This window comes from Triticum aestivum, chromosome 6D (assembly GCF_018294505.1).
Source record: "Triticum aestivum cultivar Chinese Spring chromosome 6D, IWGSC CS RefSeq v2.1, whole genome shotgun sequence".
Taxonomy (NCBI): Eukaryota; Viridiplantae; Streptophyta; class Magnoliopsida; order Poales; family Poaceae; genus Triticum; species Triticum aestivum.
Window position 1 is genome coordinate 13,534,412 of NC_057811.1, and position 5,348 is coordinate 13,539,759.

Consider the following 5,348-nt stretch of genomic DNA (forward strand, 5'->3'; position numbering starts at 1 on the left):
TGGATTTTCCTTCGTCCAGTTCATGATAGCTGGAACCAAGTTAGTAGCAAAATCATTTCTGCAGGCAGTTACAGCTGCATTGACTGCCTGCTGTAGCAACTCATTTTTCTCCTCGGCTGTTTTTTTCGTGTCCTCAGCTACTTTTTTCTCGACCGCAAGCTTCACCTTCTCGTCGATGTCCGCCTGACTAAACTTCTTTTTCTGCTTCTTGGCCTCCGAGCCCTCGTTGTAAAACACCTTCCACGTGGCACCGTCTCCAGTGCCGTGCACACGACCATATTGCGGCCGTTGGTCCAAAGGGAGTCCCTTAAGTTCGTTCAAGGCCCGATTGAGAGGGGTGTCCCACTTGGGCCTCATCGGAGAAGTAGGGCTTTCGGCTGCAAGCTGGTGTTGCGTCAGTACCATCATCGAGGCCGACCTACAAACCTTGACTTTGCTGAGCAGTCAAATAGTCGAGGTACTCTTGTTCACCCTCATAATCCACCTCGTCTGCATCTTGGTCAGAAGGCCCAGTTTCTTCGTTGTTAGACATGTTTCCTATGATTAAGTCTCCTCGTTTAATTCTAAAACTATGAAAAAAATGAGAAATGACATAAAAAAGAAATTTATGTTCGCCGGAATGTCGGTTGCCTGCAACTCCCAGCACTCGATATGCCTACCATCTAGCACAAATCATGCCAAAATTCACGGAAAATTTCGGCATGACCTTTGCTAAAAAATGGACATATCGAGCGCCTGAAATTCACCGGAATGAAAATGAATCAACATTCCGGTGTAACATAGGCCACTCGGATCATTTACCTTGCACATAATCATCATGTCCAAATGACATGTCCAAATTTCAAATATGACATGTCCAAAACATCACATGTCCACATATCACATGTCCACTTCAAATTTGCATATAAAAGGAAGAAAAATATATAAGTTGAAGAAAAAACCTAGCTAAATTCATAACTAAATATATATCCTAATTAACCATCAGCCCTAACTAAAACCTAAGTAAATTAACCAAAGAACCCTAGCTACCAGAGAGAGGAGGTGCGGTGGGGGGCTTACAGAGGGTGCAGGCCCGACGACGGCCAAGGTTAGGAGGGGGTCGGGGTCGAGCGCCGGGGCCGGAGCCGGGGTCGAGGTCGGGGCCGGGGCCGTGGGCGAGCACCGGGGCCGGAGCCGGGGCCGGAGCCGGCGCCGGGGTCGGGGTCGGAGTCGGGGCGAGTGCAGGGCCGCGGCGAGGGCAGTGGCGTGGCGAGGGCAGGGCTCCGGCGGCGTGACGGGGGAAGAGAGAGTGGGGATTTGGGGGAAAAGAGGAGGGACGAAGAGAGGAATGGGGATTTTGGGGGTTAAGTGGGAATAGCAGTAGCGCGTTTACGAGAAACGCGCTATAGCTACTACAGGTAGCTATAGCGGTTTTCCTAGAAACCGCTACTGCTATCTTGACTAGCTGTAGCTCTTTTCTCACAAAAGCGCTGCTGCTATAACCAGTACCTATATAACAGTTTTCCTGTTTGTTTCCTTCTATTTTCTTTTCCTTTATTTTCTCTCACTTTTCTTTTCCGAGAGCAGTGAACGAAGGGAAGGCGATATATATTGCATCATTTGACGGTTAAGTATGTATATAAAATAAGAACATATATATTACATCATTGGACCCATGCATAATAATGGCTAAGTAGGTATACAAAATACGAACATATTTATTACATCATTTGACCGATAACATATGGTTCCTCAGCGTTGACGTTTTCGTTTTTGAGTCAGCTTCTTTCCCTTCTTGGTCGTTGAAGAATAATTGAGCCCCTCATTGTGACTTTTCCTTTTCCATGGAGTACGATTTTTCTTATGTAATGTAGTACTGATTCTTCTTTTGACGTATACTTCATCATCATCGTCATCTTCCCTCATTGGGTTGCCGTACTGATCGTAGTCTTCCTCGTTGGCGACTCCATCCATTCCAATGATGTTCCTTTTGCCTCTCCTCACAACAACACGACTGGGATTGCGCGGGTCGGTTATGAAGAAGCCTTGTGTCACGTGCTTAGTGTGTACCCATGGCTCGTTTTTTGCGATAGCGTTCACGGTAGCGCTCTTGGTGTCGGGTATAGTCATGGTAGTGAAATTCCGGTTTTCTCTTTCGACATTCTTAGACCATCTGGCACGGAACATCGTCGTGTTGTGCAGTCCAGAGTAGTCAAGCTCCCAGATCTCCTCGACCCTTCCATAAAATCTTTCAGTTGCACCATTGTCGCTGCCGGTTATGCATTCCATCGTCACCCCTGAGTTCTGATCATCACTGTCCATATCTTTGGCCTCCGTGTAGAACGTGTATCCGTTGATATCGTATGTCTGATAGGTTACGAGGTTGGGCGAGGGGCCATGTGCTAAGGCGTATATGAGCAATCCGTCCTTAGAGCCCTCCTCCGGGGGATTAGCAATGATATGCTCTTTGAACCAATGCGGGAAAGTGGAGTTGTGCTCTCTAGTAACTTCGGCGTCCGTCCTGCATACCCCCAGTCACGATACTTCATTGCGATAATTTCTTTGTGCAGTGCCACGAAAGGATCTACCTCGTCTAGGTGTTGTAGCACTACCAAGTTTGCTCTGTCAAAGTCGCTGCGTCGATCTGAGTATGCCACCTGCAGTTCCCTGCGACCATTGGAGTGACCTTCTCCTTCGAGCCTCCCATCGTGCTTGTTAACGGGCAAACCAACAATAACACCAGGCGGCTGGTCTGCGCCATATAGAAGATTCTCACAGAAAGAGATTCACTCTTTTGTCACATAGCCCTGGACGACGCTTCCATCCGGACGGGACATGTTACGAACGAATCCTTTGATGATCCCATGCATCCTCTCAAACGTCATCATGTTGTGCAGGAATGATAGCCCCAGGTCTATTATGTCGTCCACAATATGGACACACAGATGCACCATCACGTCAAAGAACGTGGGTGGGAAGTACATCTCAAGCTCATTCAGTATCACAACGATCTCTTCCTATATCCTTCGGAGCTACTTCACACTGATCGACTTTCGAGAGATGACGTCAAAAAAGTTGCAGAGACCAATAAGCGTGTCACGGACGTGCTTGTCTATTATCCCTCTAAGGGCAACAGGTAGTATCTGCATCATCATCACATGACAGTCATGGTACTTCATCCCGCTGTACCTTTTCTTGTCCTTGTCTAGATATCTGCTTATCTTGCCACAGTAACCGGAACTAACTTTGACTCCGGTAAGGCAATTAAAGAATAGATCGATCTCAGCCTGACTTAGGGTGAAGCAAGAAGGGGGGCAATAATCCTCTTTCTTTATTTTCTTGCCCTTCTTCTCCCACGCCTCCGTCTCCATCTCTGTCTCGTCTGACTTTTTACGGGGCGGCATGTGCAGATCTTCCCTGATATTCAAATCTTGCAAGTCTTTTCTTGCCTTCGGCCCATCCTTGATCTTATCCGGCATGTTCATCAGTGTCGCGAGCAAGCTCTCAAGGACATTCTTACAGATATACATTTGATCAAGGCAATGAGGTGTATCGAGTTTGTGCCAGTACTCCAAGTCCCAGAACACAGACCTCGTCTTCCATACCTTCAGAAGCGGCTCCGGCGCCTTTTTCATCGTCTTCCCCGGCACGAGGCACTCCTTCCAGTTTTTCAATAGCTCATCAATTTCGGCGCCGCTCCGCTTACGCGGAGGTCCTCGATGCTCAGCGTGACCATTGAATAGATCTCCACGGTTTATCCACGGGTCGTCCTGTTCGAGCCATCTTCGATGCCCCATGTACACGATTTTCCCAGACCGGCCATCTTTCCTTGACGTTAGCTGCTGAGACGTCGTATCATCCATGCACCGCGTGCATCCGCAATATCCATGGCACACCTGGCCTGCGACATATCCGTAACCGAGATAGTCGTGCACCGTCGTGATCAGTGCGGATCTCATGTAGAAATACTCGGCTTTGCTGGTGTCCCATGTCTTGGCCGGTGTTTTCCATAACGTGTCTAACTCCTCTTGAAGTAGCCCCAGATACAAATTAATATTATTTCCTGGTTGTTTTGGCCCTTGAATCAACATTCTCATGTGAATGTACTTCGACTTCATGCACAACCAGGGGGGAGGTTGTACATCCATAAAAACACGGGCCATGTGCTATGGTTGCTGTTCTGGTTGCCAAACGGATTCATGCCATCGGTACACGCGCCGAGCACAATGTTCCTTGCATCGCATTCAAAATACCGATAGAAGCTGTTCAACGCTCTCCACTGGCTTCCATCCTTGACGTGTCTCAGCTTCGGATCATCTCCATCGTCGGGCTTCTTCCTCTCCGCGTGCCAACGCATTAGCTTTGCTTCCTTGGGATCTACAAAATACCGCTGGAGACGGGGAGTGATCGGTAAGTACCATAGAACTTTCTGGGGACATTTCTTCCCGGCCTTCTTGTATCGAGAAGCATTGCACACCGGACAACTTGTTTTTTCCGCGTGCTCCTTCCGATAAATTATGCAATCGCTGATGCATGCATGGTATCTAACGTGCGGCAGATCAAGAGGGAACACGATCTTCTTGGCCTCATCAACACTAGTAGGACATAGATTCCCCGCGGGAAGAACATCCTTTAGGTACTTGAGATGCTCATCGAGGCTCCTGTCGGTCCATTTGTTTTTATCCTTCGTCTTCGGGAGTTGGAGCGTGAAACTCAAGCGGGTCACCTCAGGATTGCAACCATCATACAATGGAGTGTTCGAGTCTACCACCAGTTGCTCCAGCTTAGCCTCCTCTCTAGGAGCAGCTCTCTCATTACTCGTCTCCTTGCGAAGCAGTGCTTGAACATGAGGGTCCCACACGATTGAACTTAGTACCGACGAACTCTGCTGCGTGGAGTCCACGTTCTCTCCGCCGCCATGTCCGGCCCCTTCTCCTCCGCCATGTCCGGCCCCTTCTCCACCGCCATGTCCAGCCTCTTCCCCGCTGCCATTATCGATCATCTCTTCGTCTTGCCCCGTGTCGTCATTGCCTGCCCCGTCGACGTCCTCAACATCGTCACCTCATCTTCAGTTATCCACCGAGTATAGCCATCCATAAAACCAGTCATGAGCAGGTGCGCTTCAACACGACCATCGTCATGGGGGTCGAGCCAAACTATTCCTTTGCATTTTCGACACGGACATAAAACCTCTGTCCGGTTATTTTCTTTCATGTCCTGCACCGCCGACCGCAACCACCTGTCCACCATCGTTCCACTGACGATCATGAACGTCTGCACGGTAATAATAAACAAATTGATTATAAAAATGCGTGCATGCATCAAAGTCATACAAAAATTCGGCATGACCTTCCCTAAAAATAGGACAT